The sequence below is a fragment of the Macaca nemestrina genome, chromosome 4, assembly GCF_043159975.1.
Source record: "Macaca nemestrina isolate mMacNem1 chromosome 4, mMacNem.hap1, whole genome shotgun sequence".
Lineage (NCBI taxonomy): Eukaryota > Metazoa > Chordata > Mammalia > Primates > Cercopithecidae > Macaca > Macaca nemestrina.
This window is the reverse complement of record NC_092128.1, coordinates 58,989,996-59,013,521: the sequence shown is the minus strand read 5'-3', so window position 1 is coordinate 59,013,521 and position 23,526 is coordinate 58,989,996. Positions and strand designations below refer to the sequence as shown.

Genomic DNA, 23,526 nt, shown 5'->3' with positions numbered 1-23,526 from the left:
ATTATAACATTATATAACTAATTTTCAACTTTTACAAATTTCATTTTATAATGACATGAATTAATGTATTTTAATTTCAACAAAAACACTAATATAAAACTACAATAAGACTGGAGAATAAAAATATTCCTGATGATTTTGAGCTCTTTTGTTATCTGCCTATTTAAACAATAGTTATAACAAACAATAGCATGTGTTTCATTCATATAAAATAAAAATTGTATTGATAATCAATCTTACTGATAGTGCATTCCTATTGGAAGTTGAATGTCTTATTGACTACTTTTTAAGTCTTCATTATAAACAGTCCTAAAAGCCATAAGATAATACAAATAAACAGCTGGAGTTTTAATATATAACAAGTATGCATTAAAATCATCAAAAATTTGTAAAAATCCAACTTAGCCTTTTTCATTACTTGCTAGGTGAAATTCCTAAAATTGCAAGTAGAGATTGTATACATGTAATACTAAGCTCATATTCACTTGCATTAAGGAACAGATGATAAGAACAGCAGTCATCCAGAAAATAAAATTGTTGCACATGGACTGTCTGACTCTTACACAATCATTACCCTATTGAGTGAATCCAGACTTCCTAAAAGCATGATAAGCATAGTCCACAGCACAAAGAGTCAGCCAGGTCCTATCTCATCAGAGCAAATCTGGTCAGGTGACTGTTTAACAGTCCAGCTGTCCAGACTCTTCTACTAAATTAAACCTACTTGGATTAATCTAGAGATGGAGGCTGTGCCTTTGTCAAAGTCACTGACACCAGGCCTTTGCATGCTCTGGGACCTTAGACTGAATTCAGCATTGTCATTATCACACATTCTCAAGACTGTAGGACAATAACCACATAAGACCTGAGCAGCAGGGGCCATTAACCTGGCAACAGGGACCATTGACCTGGGTCCCATGTTGTAAAGGGGGTTCTCTCTCTGTTTCTCTCCCTCTTTCCTCCTCCTCTCCCTCTCTTACTTTGTCTCTCAGTCTCTCTCCTTTCCTTTTCTCCTAACGCACATGCACACACACACTTAAAAAAAAACACACATGGACTGGTCTGACACTTAGGATCCAATATGCAGCACACAACCAGCACACAATGACTGAGTCATTATAGTCATAACTAGATCCAATGGCAGGACATGACAAGTAACTATGTATCTACTCTTGTGATTAATGCTAATACAGAGGAAAAGGAAACATTTCTCCACATTTCCTGCTGTATGTCCTAGGAACAAAAGGTAATCGTGTCCAAATACCATGGAAGTTTGTGGTTTGGATTGTTGCTGACATTGGAGAGGAAAACTGTATCAGAGTTCCAGAAGGATTTCACTGGTGGGATGCTTAGGTAAGAGAAAAGACAAGTGAATCAACATGTAATCCTTCCTCTCAAATAGCATGAATAAAATCGATTTTGGCATAATTGGATATCATTTCACAGTAACTCCAAACACCTATTTTATTCTTCTCTTTGTGTCCAAAGCTTAGTTCTGGAAGGATTCAAGAATTATCATATTTGCAAAATCATCAATAGCAAAAGGAGAAATACTGTGTAATATTAAACAATTTATATACTCTCAAATGTGTATATTTGTATATTTAGATCAACTTGAATGAAATGTAATAATTGTTAACATTACTAAGCATGTCTAAATATTACTGTAAGAGAGGGCAAACATCATTTTATAAGTGATAAAAGTCAGCTTTTTGGTAGTAATGTGATAATTATAATTTATCATATGTGTGGTTATTTTACAATATTTGAGAATGATAGGTAAAATTCCTGTTAATTTCTGGATATAGGTATTGCTGTAAGGAACTTATTAGTAATTCCAACTTAGTGATAATTTCAGCAGAACAAACTATCTTTAACTGAATATGCATAAAACACCACCAAAGAACCATAATGACTCAAGAAAATTGTTTAATTAGGCATTACTATCATAAGAACACAATTTGTGTAAAGACATCATATTAATAACACCACAATTTTGTTTAAAATAAAAGAAAAACAGGTTTATGGCTAAATACTAAGTAATTTATAAATTACAAGTGCTTATCACTCAAATATCATCAATTAAACAATACTTAAATTCAATTTTTTTGATATTTCAGCCCAATCATATGGAGAGATACACATACATATATACATACACAAATACACACACATTCTATTTTTATTTCTATTTAAAAGGTTCGTTTGCCCTGTTTACTTCCCCTTGCCTGTGGGCAGGGCTGATCTCTTGCGAGGTAGTCCTAGTATCTCTAACTCTAAAAAAAAAAAATTTTTAAGTAAAAATAAATAAAAAAATAAAATAAAAGGTCTTTTTGCCAACATAGAAGATAGAATACATTTTAGAATTTATAATCTGATATATAGCTTTGAAATACATAAGCATTTAATATGTTGACCATCATTTGTGTTCTTGCTTTAGATCTCAAAGAAATTAGAAATATATTTGCCACTGGAGATTTCAATTTGAAAAAGTGGGTAGCAAGTCTTCTGAGGAAAATGAAATAAACCAACTCAGGTTACACAATCCATGGGCATTACATGCTTAAGTCTGTAACTGGCAGTCATAATTTTGGTTTATAAAAGAAGTAGCAATATGTGTTTTGTGATGACCCTGAGATTCCCAGAGGAATAAGAAAAAATATTCTCTGTCCTAAAGGACAGTAGTAATAGAGCCCCTTTTATGGAATATTGAAAGTCACATACTCACATATGCACACATGCATGCATGCATTCATGAGTGCATGTGTGTATATGTACACAGTACACACACACAAACAGACACAATTGAGAAAAGCTTGCTCCTGGGAAAATGTAACTGTCCTAGTAGTCAGAGAATACTTGCATAGAACAGCTAAACTTTTAAGGCCCAGGACAACTTACAAAAGGTATAACAGATGCAGGAGGAAAAGGTGGCCATTAAGGCCTCTGATCATTTTTCCCTTCCCTTAAATTGAGCCTTTTTTTCCCCCTGATGTATTTAAGATATTCATGCAAAGGCAGACCTTCCTCTTCCCCTCCTAGACATATCTGGAAATAGTGAACATTTAGAATTTGATATTGCAATATGCTTTCATGAATAAATATTCAAAGCAGTATTTTGAATTGGACACTTTGGTTTAAATCTAGGCTGCAATATTTACCGTGCTACTTAGTGAATTGGTTATCTGTTGCTGCATAACAAATTGCTCCAAAATATATTGGCTTAAAATAACAGTGATATTTTGTTATCTCTTCCAGTTTCTGTAAGTCAGGAATTTGGGAAGGGTCGGTTGGATAGTAATTGCTTGAAGTTTCTCCTATGATTGCAATCAGATGTTTCTTGGAGCTGCAGTCATCTGAAAGCTCGACTGGAGCTTGCACTTACAAGAGTGTGCACTCAATAGGCTGACAATTTAATGTTAATTAATGATCAGGGTTTCCACTGCTCTGCCCATTGAACTCTTCATGGGGCTGCTTGATTGTGTAAATAGCATGATAGCTGAATTCCCAGAGCCAGAGATCAGAGTCCAAGATGCAAACTGCAATGCTTTATGATCTAATCACCTTTGCCGTATTCTATTGGTCACACAAGGTCAATAGGCCTTGGAGCAGTGTGGGAGGGCACTTTAAAAGGGTAGGAATATGAGGGGGCAAAGATTATTGGGAGCCATAATGAAGACTGGCTGCTACACTTGGAAAATATAGCCAACCACACTAATCTTCAAATTCTGTTAAAATTAACCTATCAATTCCTATCTCATGATGAAGTCATATTAGAGAAGATAAGTTTTTTTTAATGGCCTGGCACATAGAATGGTTCAACACATTTTATCTCTTTCCTACTTCATTTTCCTCTATATACTGTTGTGCATTTCAGCAATCTGCATACCTCTTTTACTTGCCACATTAAAATCTAAGAAATGAAAGGTACATATGAATCCAGATTAGATTTGAGGTTCTAAATTCTGAGAGAAGCAATTTAGGGAAATCATATAAAATTTCACAGCTGGCATATTTTCATCTGATAAATCAGAGTAAATAAAATAATGCCTACAGACTTGCTTTCTCAATGAAGATGTTGTATTCTAGCAATAAAAAATAAATTAATAAGCTCCTTGTGTCTTCTCTTTTGCTAGTACTCTCCCTATGGCCATCTGTTTTTTTTTTTATTATTGTCACTTTGTAATTGTACATATTTATAGGCTACAAATTGATATTTTCATACATATACATGTAATATAATGATCAAATCAGGGTATAGAGCATATGCATCACCTCACACATGTATCATTTTTTTTTTGTGGTGAGAACATTCAAAAGCCTCTTCTAGATATTTTGTAATATACAATATGTTAACCATTATTACTCTACTCTGGAATAGAATCAAGAACAAAACACTGATATTCCCATTTAACACTCTTTTCAACATCATACTGAAAGTCCAGGCTAATGCAATCAGATTTTAAAAAGGAAGTAAAAGGTATATATATTGGGATGGAAGAAATAAAACTATCCTTGTTCACAGGTTACATGATTATTTATATAGAAAACCCCCCAAAATTGACCAAAAAATTTCTGAAATTAACAGCCTATAGCAAGTTTGCAGAATCAAGGTTGATATACAAAAGTTAATTGCTCTTCTATAAACCAACAATGAACATTTGGAATTGGAAATTAAAATACCATTTGCACTAGCAACACAAAAATAAGAAAAAAAGAAAGTATATGTGTATAAATGTAAAAAAATATGTGCAAGATTTGTGTGAGAAAAACTACAAAACTCTGATGAACTAAATCAATCAATATTTAAACAATGGATATAGGAAGACACAATATTGTTAAGATATCAATTCTTCCAAATTAATCCATACATCAAAGTAATCACAATCAAAATTCTAGCAATTTGTTTTGCAGATATATACAAAATGATTCTAAAGTTTACATAGATGGGCAAGAAGAGAGCAAAATTTACATAGAATAGTTAACAGAATATTGAAAAAGACGACCATGGTCATAAGACTGATACTACCTGACTGCAAGACTTACTATAAAGCTACAGTAATCATGACAGTGTGGTATTCATGAAAGAATAGGCAGAAATCAATGAAACAAAATATAAAACCTCAAAATATACTGTTTCTCCCCCTGACACACATACAGGTCAAGTAATCTTTGGACAAATTAACAATGCCATTTCAATGGAGAAAGGATAATATTTTCAACAATTGATACTGGATCATTGGACATTAAAATGCAAAACAAATAAACAAACAAAAATCAAAACAAAAAACTAAACATAGACCTAAACCTTTGACAAAAACTAGCTAAAAGTGAATCATAGATATAAATGCAAGTTGAAAAACTATAAAACTTCTAGAAAACAATATAACAGAAAATATTTGTGACTCTGGATTTGTCTGTATACATATAGATATAAAGCGAAAAGAATGATTCATGAAACTAAAAAAATTATGTCAGATTTTATTAAAATTAAAAACTTTTTTTCTGCTGAAGGGAATAAAATGCAAGACAAAGGCCAGGATAAAGTATTTGCAAAACACATTAGTGATAAAAGATTTGCATTCAAAATACACAAAGAACTAAAAACTCAACACAGTAATAGTAAAACAACTCCATCAAAAAATGGCCAAAGATCTAAGACGACCCTTCATCAAAGATGATAACTAGATGGAAAATAAGTATATAAAAAGACACATAACACCATGTATCACTAGGGAAATTTAATTTAAAATAATAATCAGGTATCACTAGACATCTATTCAAATCGTTAAAATCCAAAACACGGACAAGTACCAAACACTGAGAAGGATGTGGGGCAATTTTCATTTACTGCTGGTGGAAATGGTAAATGGTAACAGCTACTATGGAAGACAGGTTGGCAGTTGCTTACAAAACTGAAGATAGTTTTACCAAATGATCTAGCAATCTCATTCTTGGATATTTGCCAAATTTAGTTGAAAACTTGTCCACTTAAGAACCTGCACATAAATGTTTATAGTAGCTTTATTCATAATCACCAAAAACCTAGAAGCAACTAAGATTTCCTTTAGTGGGAGAAAAGATAAACTGTTGTACATTTATATAATGGGATATCATTAGGCTTTAAAAAGAAGTGAGCTATCAAGTCATGAAAAAATATGGAAAAAACTTGAATTTCTTGTATATTGTTAATTGAAAGAAATTAGTGTGATTTCGAATATGTAACGTTTTGGGAAAAGCAAAACTACAGAGACGTATAAGATTAGCGGTTTCCAAAGTTTCAGGAGGGTACAAAGGCCGAGTTGAAGTGCAGGGGATATTCTGTTTGATACTTTATGGTGGAAATACGGCATTTAGTATTTGTCAGAACCCACAGAACAGCACAATGCAAAGAGTGAAACAAACTATGGACTTCAATTAACAACTACTTATCAATATTGGTTAATTTATTTTAAGAAATATACTAACCAATGCTAGATGTTAATAACAGGAAATCTGTTGAGGAAGGAGACATGGTCACTGTACAGTCTACTAAATTTTTCTGTAAATCTAAAGGTTTTTGTAAAAAAATAGTCTATTAATTTAAAAAGAAATGACTACAAGGTAAGTTCAATTCTTTTACTGCAAATTTTGTTTGTTAGGATGAAGCCCTATTTATGGAATATTCCTCCCAACTCTGGGCACCCTACTGTCATTAGTCATTATTTGGAGTACTGATGGAGTATCACAATTAAATTTGTTTCCAAGTTTTATGCCTTGCTCACTTTATTCCACTCACTTTATTCTGACTTCATACATGTCATTTTATCTTTCTGTCATTTCTATAGCCCTAATATAGTTTAACCTTTCAAAATACGATATAGAATACATTCTTCTGATACGTTGTCAAAAATGATATGGAAAATGACCAACAATGTATTCATCAAAGATCCAATCTGTTGCTATTACAATAAATTTTATCTTGTAAAGCCAGAAAATGTTAATGAATTACATCACTTAACAAAATGTAATGGTGCATTGGAATTTTCAGAAATCCAGTACACATTTAAAAAATCTGAAACTGAATAATTCCAAAATCATTTCAAGGTTTTGTATTACTGTTCCTTTGTGTGCTCTAAATATGTGCCCATCTTCATGTAAAAGGAGTCTATCATTGACTTAACACTTAGTAAAATAGCTTTCTTACTTCTTCCTTGATACATTACTTTTCTTATTTTATTTTATTTTATTTTTTTTTTTTGAGATGGAGTCTCGCTCTGTCGCCCAGGCTGGAGTGCAGTGGCCGGATCTCAGCTCACTGCAAGCTCCGCCTCCCGGGTTCACGCCATTCTCCTGCCTCAGCCTCCCGAGTAGCTGGGACTACAGGCGCCCGCCATCTCGCCCGGCTAGTGTTTTGTATTTTTTTTAGTAGAGACGAGGTTTCACCGGGTTAGCCAGGATGGTCTCGATCTCCTGACCTCGTGATCCACCCGACTCGGCCTCCCAAAGTGCTGGGATTACAGGCTTGAGCCACCGCGCCCGGCCGTTTACTTTTCTTATTGTAGTACTTTTTAAACTGAAGCCTGTCTTTTTTTCCTAGTATTTGAGATTCAAGAAGTCTATATATCTCTAAAAATTTTTACCAATCATATTTGTTTACAATATTTTGGGAGAAATGAATTTGATCATATTCTTAAATGTTTTGTGACCCACAAAATCACTATCTTAGAACATGACAGAAACCCTTATAGAAGGCATAATTTTATCTCAATTGCTACAATAGATCCAAATTTTTCTATCTGAAGATAAAGGCATTATTTCAGTGTATATTTGCTTTACTCCCTGTATGTCAGTTTCAGATGTATTTGCAATTTGTAAAAATAATGCATTGACAAAAGACAAACCAGTGTTTGGAAAAAATAGAACTACCTTCAATTCATAGTCAATGGTGCCTGAGAAACTTCCAGCTGTTTTGCTTTTCTGAAGTAACACTTTTTTAATACAAAATGTTCTAATTTTTATTTCATATTTTTCAAAATAGTATTTTGCCTCCCGTTTTGTTTGTTTTGAAGATGGCTGAGTCTCAAATTAGGGATGCTTCGTCTTGGTGGAATTCACATCCTAGCAAGTCATGGATTTCCCTTTTCCAGTTACCAACCAATAGGATGAAGTAGGATTTTCCATCAAAAGCTTAATTCTTATTCATAAACTGGGTTTTTAATCTAAATTTCCATTTGCTTTTGTAGCCCACTGACTCTACCACTGACTCTAACCCAGATGGGCTATTTTTATGATCTTTTTTATTTCATATAAAACCTAGAGATAGCACTAAGTAGTCAAATATGCACTTCCTTATAGCTCTCTCAAAGCAAAAGGCATTTCCAGGTTCATGTCTAATCACTACAAAAGGCAAGTGAAAACAGAGTAGACGAGAAAATTCAAAATGACCAAGGAGCAATGTTAAAAAATCATGTAACAAAAAGATTCGTTCAAAATGCAAGATAGGTCAAGGATTTTAGTATAATAGTTTAATGTTCTGTCAAATTATATATTACAAGCAACTTTTTTGTTTTGTTTTGTTTTGTTTTGTTTTGTTTTTTGAGACAGAGTCTTGCTCTGTCAACCAGGCTGGAGTGCAGTGGCATGATCTTGGCTCACTGCGGCCTCCAACTCCCAGGTTCAAGCAATTCTCCTGTCTCAGCCTCCTGAGTAGCTTGGGCTACAGGCACTCGCCATCACACCTGGCTAATTTTTGTATTTTTAAAAATCTAGTATTTGAGTTTTGTTTGGTAGAGAAACTATCAAAGAACAATATCAGCTACCTGAAAAAAAAAACTAATAAAATATTCGTACATTTTCCAACTACATATCTGTAAGAATATCTTACAATATTTCAACCAATACAACATATGGTAATACAGTGAACACAGAAATAGATGAGAAATATCAGCTGTATTAGTAGGTATAATATCTAGTTTTCTAGACAGACATTAAGATTCTCAAAAATGTAAATACTGCCTTTATTTGTCCTAATTCTTTCCATTTGGAAAAATAATTTTCTCAAATATGTTTTTATGTTAAAATATAATGGGTTTACTGCTATTTTAAAATGGATTAATAAGACATTTCTCAATTTTAATTTCTAATTTGCTGTACTTTAATAAATATAACTTTTTGGAGTACTTAATCATTTTTAACAATGTAAACAGTCCTGAGGCCTTCAAGTAGCTTAAGAAGCACTGGCCTACACTAAGTGTCCCAGAATTTGGTTGTGAAACAACGAGCTATTTAAGACAATATTCAACTCTCCATCAATCTACCTTAAAGAAAACTTGCCAGGAGATATGACCCATGCCAAAGACAATATTATATTTCCTACTTAAGTGAGTAGGAAATACACCTATTTACATAACAGCAAAGACATCCATGCCTGCTATTTAAAATACCATTTAGTCATTCTAAAATATGAAAACACTACTAAATGTCACAACCATTTGAGAAAAACTAGTAGCATGAAGAAAAGTGACAACTGGATATAAAACCAGAGAAAATAAAACACATGTAACTCAAAAAGCAGAAAAAAAATATATGTATAGACATATATATTAAAACTTTTTTAAAAGATTAAAAAATATATGATTTCTATAAACAACAATGGGATGATAAATGAAAAGGAAAAGAAAAGGACAAGGCAGAAATTTTACAAAAACGTATTATATATGTCATATGTATCCCATATATGGATTCTATATGATCACCAACATTTTAAAAAGGAATAAGATTCAATAATTTCCACAGAGTATGTATTAGTCCATTCTCATGCTGCTAATAAAGACATACCCGAGACTGGGTAATTTATAAAGGAAAGAGTTTTAATTGACTCACAAGTTCAGCATGACTGGGGAAGCCTCAAGAAACTTACAATCATTTTGGAAAGGGAAGCAAACACATCCTTCTTGATATGGTGGTAGCAAGGAGAAGCGCCAAGCAAAAGGGAGAAAAGCCCCTGATAAAACCATCAGATCTCGTAAAAACTCACTCACTATCATGAGAACATCATGGAGGCAACTGCCCCCATGATTCAATTAGCTCCCACCTGGCCCCTCCCATGACACGTAGGGTTTATGGGAACTACAATTCAAGATAAGATTTGGGTGAGAACACAGCCAAACCATATCAGAGTATGACCTCATAAAACCAAAGAAAAGCAAAAATGAAAGCATAAATGATGACAGGGAAATGTTAAACCCAAGAAATTAAAGAGTTCCAAATAGGAAAGAGAAATATGGGAAACAAGATTATGTCAAAGAAATAATGAATTTCCCAAAATAGAAGAGAAACATCAGGCTTCTAATCAAGATAGTCTTGAGTTTACAAATGTATATATTCATCCCAAATGATACTAACAGTGCATTTTTTTTTTGGAAAATTAAAGAGGTATAGCTATGTCGAAAACCCAGAAGAAAAATAAATCACTGTAGGTCAGAAATTATAAATCAGGCACTAAAGCCTCCGATATGTTTAGCATTAAATTCAGTAACAGGCAGAAGATGCTGGATGTTTGGCCCTTCCAGAATAACTGGGCCCCAAGAGCTCTCCAGAGATGATTCGGAGAGGAAAGAACCAGGTTCGCAATATGAAATCTGTGACTGAAATGGACTTTCTCCATCCATAAAAGACTCTGAGCATAACTATAATTATTCTCTGTAGGTGTGACCTGTGAACTCAATTTGGCAGAAGGCATGGAGACAGATGATCAACCAGGATGTATGCCAACTGAATTGCTGGACCAGAAGTGGATAGGAGATATCCCTACTGTATCCATGGGACAGGCACCAAGAATCTTAAATTATTGACTGAGCTGGAGATTGGGCAGGTGGAAGAAAATACAATGAGAGGACATGAGAGAGGAAACAGAAACACAACAAACTAGAATTAAGCCTTCAAGATGGGTCACCAAGTGAATACTATAAAGCACCTGAAAAACAAAATAAAACAACACTAAACACTGGAGCCAATAAAATTAATAATCTCACCAGTGTGAAAATAATATCTTTGAAACAATAGCTTTAAGGTAAATATTTTTAAAGTCATTAAAGAGATAAAAATGACAACTGTAAAAGAAATGAGTCATTTTCAGAAAACTGAGGAAGAAATCAGTCAAAGCCAGATGTAGAAGGAAAATAACCAATTAGAAACATGAAATATAAACATATTTGTAAGCAAATTTAAATAACAAATAGAAAGTACCCTCTAGCCTTGTCCAACAGAATTTTCTGCAATGATGGAATGATTCTGCACTGTCTAATATGGTAGTCATCAGTCACTTCTAGCTATTGTGTAATTGAAATGTATCCATTGGGACTGAGCAACTGAAATTTTAATTCACTTAATTATAATTAATTTAAATATGTTTAAATAAGAACACATGCTTGGTATCTACTTTACTAGACAGGAGAGTCAGATAAAACATAGTCAAAAAAGGAAATTGTTGTATGAGAAATAGCACATAAGAATTTGTCCAGAAAGTGATATAAAGAGATGGATACAAAAACATAAAATTATAAATATATATATTATATATAAATATATATATGAATTTTATATAAATAAAAAATTATAATAGATTGAGGCTTGAACATATGTCTAAATAAATTCCCAGAAACAGGATATAGGGAGAATCCAGGAGAACAAATATGTGAAGAAATAATGGCTGAAAATTGCACAAAAAGTAAAAGAGGGTATTTCAGGTTGAAAACATGCCCTGTAATTAAGAAAATAAAGACACATCTAAATTTACCCCAGTGAAACTGCAGAATAACAAAGGTGAAAGGAAAGAGAAACCCTAAAAATTACAAAAGAAAAAGTACTCACAATTCAATGACACCTAGAGTAACAGAAAACTTTTCATCAGAAACAACGTCGACCAGAACAAAGCAGTTATGTCCGGAATGAAGAAAAATAACCAGTCTTCAGTCAAACTCTTGTTTAAGTGTGAGGGTGAAATAATGATTTTTCTTCAGAAAAAAATACAAATAAGAGTATTTATGTCCCATATGCCCTTCATGAAAGAAGTCTTGAAGGATCCATTTCAACATGAAGAAATGGTTACTCCAAAGAAGAACACAAGAAACAGAAGGATCTGAGAAATATGTAAGAAACATTGGTAAATTTAACTATTGCATCTGTTATGTTGTAAGTAACAGACTTCTGAGTCAAACTATTTCAGAAATAATAAAAGAATTCTCTGTGTCAAATAACTGGAAAGTTCTGAGAAATAGAAATTTCTGAGCAGGTTGATCCAGTGGCTTTACAACATATCCAAGCAAATATCTATTTCCCCTTTCTTTCTTTCTTTTACGATCCACAAAGTTGTCTTCATCCTAAATATGGGTTCTTTGTAAGGGTGACATCTTTTATAGTCATAGGATGGATGCCAGAAGTGTTACATGGATTCACTCTCACACATTGCAGAAGAGTGATAAACTTCAGTTTTATTATGATTGAATAACCTTAGTATCCATCACTGTGAGTAATGCCATGTGCTGATTGTAGTACATTTGGGATAACTGGACATCTTACTGTGTCTTGAGGGGCTAAATTACCTTTATTTTATAAAGACCTAGGCCTAACTGTTTAGGCTTTCAAACACACTCTTAAGTGTATTGGTATGGATATTAGAGAGGAAATAAATATACTCATTTTATTTTTGTTATTGTAACAATATATCATTCAATTTCTATTCTTGAAAACAGTTGGAATTAAAATTGTAGACTATAAAAAGAAAAATAGCTGGAGTATTTCAGTAGGTTTTTTTTTTAAAGACTGTCTTGTTTTGGTTTGGTGTGTTTTCTGTGAGGATATAAATGCTGAGTCAATTTAGAATTATCTCAGACTTATAAAGTTTGATCTCTGTGTTAAAAATGTACGAATACACATTGAAGACTAAAAATAAAGTTTGTGGTTTATAATAAAGAGACAAACAGATAACAAAGAATGTTTGAAATCTACCCAAATGTAAAAAATAAAATAATGGAGTAAAAAAATACGTGATAAATGGAAACCTCAAAAATATTTGACTGAAATATGCCCAACTATATTAGTAACCAAAATAAATATAAACATATTTAATTCACCTATGAAAAGACAAAGAACATACAATTTTAAAATTCTAGTAATCAACTCTACATGAAAAATGCATTAGACAAAAAACAACTATACCTCACAAGTGTTACCCAACAGAAAATGGATGTTACAATTTTAATATCATAAAAAAAATTTAAGGCAAAACATTAATAAAGAGAAAAGGCACACAATCAGATAGTAAAAAACAACAATAAGGAGATATCTCAACCACAAACACCTATGGTCTTTATAATATTGTTTAAAATTATGCAAGGCAAAATTGATAGAATTAGTAGGAGAGATTGTGTAATTCACATTCATGCTTAGGAATTTTTAACCTAGTTATCTCAGAAAATTGTGGATCAGAAAAACCCCAAAATTTAGTTAAGTCACAGAAGATCTAAACAATGTAGTTAATACATGTGATTTAATAGCTTTATATGTAACCCTGTGCTACAGGGAAAGCCTGGAAAGCCACAGTCTCTAGGTAAAATATACTTTACCTTTGAAGGCCACTGGGATCAAGGGTCAGTAAGCTGGAACTCAGGAAAAGAGAAGAGATTAGGAAAATATTGTTAGTTAGGAGAACCTGGATTCTAGCAGCCTGGTTTCAGGACTAGACTGTGGGCAGATGGCTAGGAATGGACTCCTTATGGAGCAGATGGTTGAATAGGAATACAGGGTCTGATCACCAATTTAAATTTTTTCATGTTTTGTTCTATAACTCTCTGTTCCCCTCAAACTTCAGTAAAGTTCTTTTATATATAACAAATATTTTTAGTAATAGTGCTTTGCAAAATAAAAGGGGGATGAGTATGTTCACCTTAGGAGTAATGTGGATAAAACCAAGCAGATTCTAGCAATAGGTAGAAGGAAAGAACAGATAAGCCTGAGTGAACCCAGATAGAGAAACCATGATGACTACCAGGACCCCATGTTCTCAGGAATATGGGTGAGGGATGACAAAGACTTCTAGCAGCTGTGGGGATTAGTGTTCAGATTGTTCTCTTAGAATAACAAATCAAAGAGTAACTCCTTGGTAGGGACATTCAGGTTATACATCCATAAAGTATCTCATTTACTTGAAGAACATGGCTTAGTAAACTCAAGGGAAGCCTGTTTTGTTGTAGAAACAGATTTTCAGTCTGACATGCCTGAAATAAATTTGCCACAAGCTGTGTCTTTGCTACACATAAAAGTGTACTTCTATGTCTTTAGAGAACTAAGCCAAGGACACTATGTTTCCTATTTAAGAAAGAAATGTAGATTTCTCATTAAAAGGCAAAGCCATCATTTCAAAAAGATGAATTAGACAGTACTTTAAAAAGAATTCCAGGTGGTTAAGGCACTTAAAACAAGTCTAACAAAATGTCTTGGCTTTAGGCCCAAATAATTTTAATTCAATTGTGAAAAGCATATAGTTTTGCTTCTTAATTCTTGATTCTTAAGATTTTATTCTTACATGTACACAAAGGTAAGTAACAGCAGCTCACTAAACTTTTAAAACTTAAGAAAAAAATCTCAATTTTCATCAATTCAAGGTGAAGTTGGAAGGACAATGTAGACAATGTATTGTATATTAAAGAAGAAAAACTTATCAATTAATTTGGACTTCATTCTTCAAGTCTTTGAAGTTGATTGGCAAAGCAGAACTCTATCAACCTAATTCATACCTGCCTTAGAACTTGATTTGTGCATCTTTAGCAATGAACCTCATCTATGCAACACTTGTTCTGGAGTTGTAGAATTGATAGAATGTGAATCTACTCCCTGGTTCTCAGTAGCAGGTTTGTTGCTGCTGCTTGCCTTCCCGATCTGAAAACACTAAACAAGACCCCTAAGCAGTTCCAAATTTTCAATGGGTTGCAACACCTGAGAAATAACTAATTGATCCTTCTGTCCAAGATGATAGTCCTTGAGAAATTTTTGACAGTTGAACAAGTTCCAGCCAGTTTAACACAATGTGTTTCCATTTTTTTTACACCTTCATAAATGAGCTGACGGACTTCATTCTGCGGCAAGTCAATCACAGGGAAAACCCTCTCATAAGCTACTGATGAGAGAACATGGGAAAATCAGTGTACTTAATCATCATTACAGAAAAATTATTTACACAATATTTCCTAATAAGTACATTATCTTTGCTCCAAGTCAAAGTATCATCACATCTGAAATGGTTATATATTTTAAACAACTCATATAAGATCTTAGTTTGCATAGCAAAAATATCAATTTTTCTGGTAGGTTGACCTTAAATGAGTCATAGCAGACAAACAATATGATGCTACAGCCCACTGCTTATCATAAACTGTCATCAAACAGGGACTGTTCTCTGTGCAAACAGCATCTGAACCAGGCCACAAGACCAGAAAACCAATCAATACCTACAGGTGAATCAAGGAATGAATGACACTACAATAGCCTTTCAAGAAATTAGAAAAGATGTGTAGTAAATTCAAAGTGCTGTCACATTATTCATTCATTCATTCATTTAAATTGACCCTATTTTGCCTGATATGAGAGAGGAGAATTCAAGTTCATGTCCTAAAGATTATTTTGGAATCACCTTGGATGAGTTATTTAACCTCATGATTCATACGTTTCTCTTTCACAAAATGAGGCCAATGATAATACATGTCTCACTACCTAACCATTTTTTACAAGAGCCAAAACAAATAAATAAATTAACTGGGTATAAGAGTCCTTTATTAATTACATGGTATTATGCAGACTTAAATTAAAGCTAATTTCTACAAGATTATTTCTAACCAAGTAGGGTTCTTGTCATAGCTCTCCCAATAGCTATGTGTAACTCTCTAGTTAACTAATTATAGTTGTTACTTTATAGGAAATATGTGCCATTGATTTACTTCCCCAACAGCTAATATTTTCTGTTTAGAGACATATACCTCAAGAGTGAGACAGAAAAACAAATAAACAAGCCCACGTATATGATACATTAAATACAATTCAAACTCCGGAAATACAGCTGATCCTTAAACAATGTGGAGTTTACGAGTACTGACCCTCATGATGCAGTCAAAAATTCACATATAACTTTTGATTCCACAAAAACTTAACTACTACTAGCCTACTAGAAGCTTTACTGGTAGGATGAATAGTTGATTAACACATATTCTTTATATGTACTACATACTATATTCTTGCAATAAAGTAAGCTAGATAAAATAAAATCCTATTAAGGAAATTATGAAGAGAAAATACATTTACTATTCATTACATGGAAATGGATCATTAGAAAGGTCTTCATTCTCATCATCTTTATGTTGAGTAGGCTGAAAAGGAGGAGCCAGAGGAGGAGTTGGCTTTTACCATCTCAGGGGTGGCAGAGGTGGGAGAAAATCTAGATATAGGTGGACCCCCACAATTGAAATCCATATTGTTCAAGGGTCAAGTGTATAGGTTTCCATTATCAGGATCCTAGGAAACATTCATGTTTTACCATGAAAAGAAATGTGGGGATATAAAAGAAATTATGGCTGCCTAAACTTATTGAGGTACTGAACAGAGTTCAAAAGCTTGGAGAATACAGGGTTAGGTTTCGAAGTTTCTTTATTCCCCGAAATTTGATATATTACGTTGTATATAAATGCATAAATTGTCTTCTTATCAGAAGATCATCTGTTGTTTATCAAATGCTCTGTTTTCCAGCTCCCAAAAGATTACGAATCACTTGCTTAATGATAACTGGATAGTAGATATAGAAAATTAGTCATAAAAAAAGATTATCATTTCAGTTACCAAGTCACGGGCCTTGGTACTTATATAAAATCTTTGCACAAAATGAAGCAATACTCTATTATTTATTTATTTCCCTCTTTTTACTTTATCTTCCGGTAGAGAATATTGAGGCAATATAGTCTTTGACAATACACCGTGTTCAATTGAATTAATATAAAATTATGGAAGAATTTTAGCCAAGATTTCTTATAGTGTCCATAACTAAATATTACATTTTAATGACTAGCCCAGTAGCCCTTCTCACAATGATATAAGATTTAAATATTGCCTAAAAAGTACTTAGAGTACTGAAGGAATAATAAAAAATATAATAAATTACTGTATTAATATTTTGTGCTGTATACCTTTTTGGTTTTCTGTGTTCTCTTTTATAGCTTCTGCTATGGGAGTTTAGAGAATCAATAAAATTTGCGCACACAAGAAAAAACGTTTTCATTTTAGAAATTGCCACATTATGGAATTCAGAGAAGTTACCTCATAGAGCCAATTGATTTTCAAATTTTCTTTCTTAAGTCATTGTATTCTCAGGTCATATCTCCTCAAGTTTGCCTTTATAGTTTTATGACAGAAAGTCATAAGAAAGTATAAAACATTTTTCAGTTGGTTTCTGTATCTGCTTGTCACTATTGTTGGAAAAGCACTCAGTGAAAAGCTCACACTATGCTCTTGTTTTGTAAGGCACGGAACTAAATAAAGTGAAGATTTTTATATTTTTGTTTATAATCGTCTTCCTAAAAACTGTAAAAATTGGTTAAAAAGCCATGTAATTTTACAAAAAAGAAAAAGTAAAGTGTTCCTCCTTCAAGTCACCATGAATGACAGAGAGAATTAGGATGGGGAAGTTGGCAGTAGAAGCATCTTCTTCCAAAAAGTTTATTAAACAAAATACCCCCTAATAACTGAAAAAGTTCACTGTGCAAACACATCAAAAACAAGATTGAAGATGATGTAGAAGACCATGTGATCAACTTATGCTATGTTTTGTACTTTCTTACACTTATGTTAATTTAGAAAATATTTAAGATAATTTAGAATTAACATATATTCTATTTAAAATTAGTTAAAATTAAATAACTTTCTTGTTCAGAAATCATTTGGTTTCAAGGAAGAGAAATCCTTTAAAATTCGGGTCAATTAGTATAGGCTCCAGGAACAATCTTGGCATGTCTATTTGCGAGCTATATGCAGGTATTACATGGATGAGAAATTCATCAGACGGATTTGTTCTTTCTTCTCTCTTCTTATCTTTCTTTTCTCTTAATAGTCCACTGAATTTTTGCTCCTAGTACTTTAAGTTCTAGGATAGATGTGCACAACGTTCAGGTTTATTACATAGGTATGCATGTGTCATGTTGGTTTGCTGTACCCATCAGCTCATCATTTACGTTAGGTATTTCTCCTAATTCTATCCCTCCCCCAGCCCCCCAACACCCAACAGGCCCCCATGTGTGATGTTCCCCACCCTGTGTCCAAGTGATCTCATTGTTCACTTCCTACCTATGAGTAAGAACATGCGGTGTTTGGTTTTCTGTCCTTGTGATAGTTTGTTCAGAATGATGGTTTCCAGCTGCATCCACGTCCCTGCAAAGGACACGAACTCATCCTTTTTTATGGCTGCATGGTATCCCATGGTGTATATGTGCCACATTTTCTTAATCCAGTCTATCATTGATGGACATTTGTGTTGGTTCCAAGTCTTTGCTATTGTGAGTAGTGCCACAATAAACATACGTGTGCCTGTGTCTTTATAGCAGCATGATTTATAATCCTTTGAGTATATACCCAGAAATGGGATGGCTGGGTCAAATGGTATTTCTAGTTCTAGAACCTTGAGGAATCACCACACGTTCTTCCACAATGGTTGAACTAATTAACAGTCCCACCAACAGTGTAAAAGTGTTCCTATTTCTCCACATCCTCTCCAACATCTGTTGTTTCCTGACTTTTTAATGATTGCCATTCTAACTGGTGTGAGATGGTATCTCATTGTGGTTTTGATTTGCATTTCTCTGATGACCAGTGATGATGAACATTTTTCTCATGTGTCTGTTGGCTGCACTTTGAGAAGTGTCTGTTCATATACTTTGCCCACTTTTGGATGTGGTTTTTTGTTTTTTTCTTGTAAATTTGTTTAAGTTCTTTGTAGATTCTGGATATTAGCCCTTTGTCAGATGGGTAGATTGCAAAAATTTTCTCCCATTCTGTAGGTTGCCTGTTCACTCTGATGGTAGTTTCTTTTGCCATGCAGAAGCTCTTTAGCCACTTTTATTAGTGTGGGCTGAGTAAATGTTTTCAACCCAATAATGTCAGGGTTGGCCATATGTAAACTCCTGAAATAAAAAAAGCCAAACCAAAAATATTAAATCTGGAAAAAGTGTTGTTCAAAGCAGAACGAGAAATAATTTCCCAGACAAACAAATGCTGAAGAAGTTCATCACCATTAGATATGCCTTATAAGAACTGATAAGAGATTCCTTCAAGTTAAAACGTAAGGACACTAGACAGCAATAAAAAAGTACACAAAAATGGAAAGTTTTCTTGTAGAGGTAAATATATACATGGTACAGAATCATGTAATACTGTAAGGGTGGCAGGTAAATCAGTTTTAATTCAGGTGTAGAATTTAAAAATGGAGGCATGAAAAATATAATTATAAAATTATGCTAATGAATACAAAATATAAAACGATATAACTGTGACTTTGATAACATGAAGTGTGGGAGGGAGACATAAAGGAGTAGAATTTTGGTATGCAGTTAAACTTAAGTTGTTATCAGTTTAAAATAGATTGTTATGACTATAAGGTGTTTTATGTACGCCCCATAGTACCATGAATAAAATACCCATAAAAGATGCACACCAAAAATAAAAAAGCCTGACAAAGTAATCAAAGCCTGTCTCTACAGAAAAATCAATAAGACACAAAAAACGGCAGTAAAACAAATTGAGAAAATAACTATAAGACACACAGAAAACAAAGGATGGCAATAATAAGTTCATCCCTATCAGTAATTATTTTAAATGTAAATACCACAATCAAAAGATTAAGAATGATTGAAGGGTTAAAAGCAATATCCAGCTATGTGCTGTCTACAAGAGATTACTTTATTTATTTGTTTTTTTTCTTTTAGAGACAGGGTCTCCCTGTGTTGCCCAGGCTTTTCTCCAACCACTGGGCTCAAGCAGTGCTCCTGCCTTGGCCTCCCAAATTGAGAATCACTTTAGATATAAGAACACATGTAGGCAGTCTGGGCGCAGTGGCTCATGCCTGTAATTCCAGCACTTTTGGAGGCTGAGGCAGGTGAATCACTTGAGGTCAGGAGTTTGAGACCAGCCTGGTCAACATGGTGAAATCCTGTCTCTACTAAAAATACAAAAATTAGTTGGGTGTGGCGGCACGTGCCTATAATCCTAGCTACTCGGGAGGCTGTGGCAGGAGAATTGCTGGAACCCGGGAGGTGGAGGTTGCAGTGAGCTGAGATCATGCCATTGCACTCCCGCCTGGGTGACAAGAGCAAGACTCTGGGAAAAAAAAAAAAAAAAAAAGGCAGAAAGTAAAAGTATGGTAAAAAGTACTCCATGCAAATGGTAACTATCTATTCAGCATGGTACTGGAAGTCCTAGCCTGAGTAATCAGGTAAGAAAAAGAAATAAAAGTCATCCAAGTACAGAAGGAAAAAGTAAAATTATCCCTGTTGATAGATGACATGTCTAATATATAGAAAACCGTAAGAATTCCACAAAAATACTGTTAGAACTAATAACCTACTTCAACAAATTTCCAGGATACAGTATTAACACTCCAAAGTCAGTAATGTCTTACATTAACAGTGAAAAATATTAAAAGTAAATAAAAGAAAACAATATCACTGACTGTAGCATTAAAAAATAAAATACTTAGGAATGAACTTAATCAAGGAGGCAGAAGATTTGTGCACCGAAAAGTACAAAACATAGATGAAATAATTAAAGGTACAAATAAATAGAAAGACATTTGTGTTCGTGGATTAGAAAACTTAATATTCTCAAAATGCCCATACTTATAACTCCAATGCAATCCCTATCAAAATCCTAATAGCATTTTTTTTCCAGAAATAGAAAAAATACTAACTTCATGTACAACAGTAATGAAAACATTGTGGGAGTGGCAAAATCCAGGTATGCAGACAAGTGGAATAGGAAAGAGAGCCCAGAAATAAACTCTCACTTAACATGGTCAAATAATCTTTCACAAAGGTGCCAAGGCTACACAATGGGAGAAAGGACAAACTCTTCAACAAATGGTGTTGGGGAAACTGGATATCCACATGCAAAGGATAAAGATGTCCCACTTTACTAATGTTCAACAAGCATAGGAAAAGATGCACAATGACACTAATAATGGGGGAAACGCAAATCAAAACCATAATGAGATGGGATCTCACACTCATTAGGATGGCAACTGTCTGAAAAACAACATAACAAGCATTGGTGAGGATGCGGAGAAACTGGAACCTTTGTGCACTATTGGTAAGAATGTAAACTAGTGTAGTGGCTATAGAAAATAGTATGGAGTTTCCTCAAAAAATTTAAAATATAACTACCATATGATTTAGTAGTCCTACTTCTGAGTATTTAATCAAAAAATTGAAACAGGGTCTCAAAGAGATATTGAACATCCATATTTATTGCAGCTTTATACGCAATAGTCAATACGTGGAAGCAACCTAAATATTACGGTTAAAGACAATGTGATATATACGTAAAATGGAATACTATCTGGCATGGAAAAGAAGGAAATCCTGTCATAAGCTACAATATGGCTAAATATTAGGAACATTATGCTGAGAGAAATAAGCCAGTTATAAAAAGACAAATATGCATGATTCTACCTACATGAAGTATGTAAAGTAGTCAAATTCTTAGAAAGAGAAACAAAATGAATGCAAAGTTTCAGTTTGGCAAGTTGAAAAAGTTCTACAGATCTGTTGTGCAACAATATGCATACAGCTAGCTTTATTGCACTGTACACTTAAAAATGATTAATATGGCAAATGATATGTTCTTTGACTAAGATTTTTTTAAAAAATTAGAGTAATAGTATATGCATCTTCATAGGTATGAAATAAAGCAATTTATGGTTTGAAAGAAGGTAAGATGTCTGTGTCTCACTCAGTATCCTGTACAGGCTCCCAAGCCAACACACATTAGTTCCCAAGGGACCCCTGCTCAGAACCTGAACTTTAGAAAGCCTAAGGTGTCACAAACAGACACACTCAAAAAATTTATTATGGAACACACGAGTGCTCTCTCACTGCAGTTCTGGCACTCAGCATAGACAGGACAATCTTGTAATCTTACAAACTCACTCTCATGATGAACACTATTCAAGTATGTCCAAGATAAATGTTTCTCCACATATTTTGTCCCCAGCTCCTCAAAACAAAAAGTGTCCCAATCAAAATGTCATGGAGGTTTGTGAGAGTGGAAATGAAAAACACAAAATAAATATAAAATCCTTTCTCTCAGAAGGCATAAATGCAATAGATTCTCAAACAGTTAAATATTATTTCCATGTGAATTTAGCTGACCATTGACTTGCTTTTCTTTATGTTTGATTTTAATATGCAAACATGATATGTGGGTAGCAGCCAGTGGCACACTACAACTGATGTACATGGAGGATGAGAAATACTTTACAATATTAACACAATTCTTATTATTCCTAAATATGCATATATGTACATCTTAGATAACTACAAGAAGCAGGATACTTATTTTTCACAATTACAGTCAGATGAATATTGAATGCTAGAATTGTGAATATTTTATTTTTAAACATTTTTAAAATCTAAGTAAAATTTAAAAATAAATGTTTCAGCATTATTTAATTATTGATCTTATTATATTAAGTATTTGCCTATTAGTTTTAATAAATCCTGTTGAAGATTTCAGAACTGTAACTTTTGAAAATATAATGAAAATATTTGTATTGAATTTTATATTATTTTACTACTTAATAAAATATTTTCAAATTTTGTATGCTTGGAATATAATTACAGTTTAAGCACAAATATGTGACGAGCAAATGAATAAATAAGGTAGTGTTGGCAATATGAATTTCCAACAAAGTAGACCTCAAGAAAACAGGGGCATTTTATATTGATAAAAAATTTACTGTTACAAATGTATGAACTGTGGATCTTCATATACACAATAACGGTATCAAATGCAGAAATAAAAAGTTTAGAAATACAAAGAAAAATGGATAGAAATTCTATTATTACAACATATTGTAACAAACCTTTTGGGTCAAATAGAGACAAAGAAAGCAAGAAGCAAGTAAATATATAGTAGTTTTAATAGTATGAAGTAGCCTACTTAAGACATAAAGTTAACACTCTCATCTTTATAGTGACCATTTCTCATTTTCTACCATCTAAAAAAAAACTACTAATAATTCTGTCAAAACCTTGAAATGATTCTTATAATATTAATTTAAACACAATGCAATGAATCTAGAAACAAGTTTTTGAAGTTCTAACACAACAAAAGTCTAAAATATCCCACTCATTAAAGAAAAAAACTCTAGAACTGTGTAACTATTCACTCAGAAGTAAAATTTAAATTATAATTTCAAATATTTATACTGTATATATCAGCAGACAAAATACTTGCAAA

General features: G+C 33.2%; 1 long non-coding RNA gene across 3 annotated transcripts in view; it reads right to left on the bottom strand.

Moving 5' to 3' along the window:
• LOC105475380 (uncharacterized) overlaps positions 1-23,526 on the bottom strand; it is a 48,570-nt gene that overhangs the window by 14,111 nt on the left and 10,933 nt on the right. The window contains exon 1 of one of the 3 annotated variants that reach the window (XR_983298.3): positions 13,608-15,283. The exons of the other annotated variants lie outside the window; for them this stretch is intronic. This is a non-coding gene — a long non-coding RNA (uncharacterized lncRNA). Of the gene's footprint in view, positions 1-13,607; positions 15,284-23,526 lie in introns of those variants that run through there. 3 annotated transcript variants of the gene reach the window in all.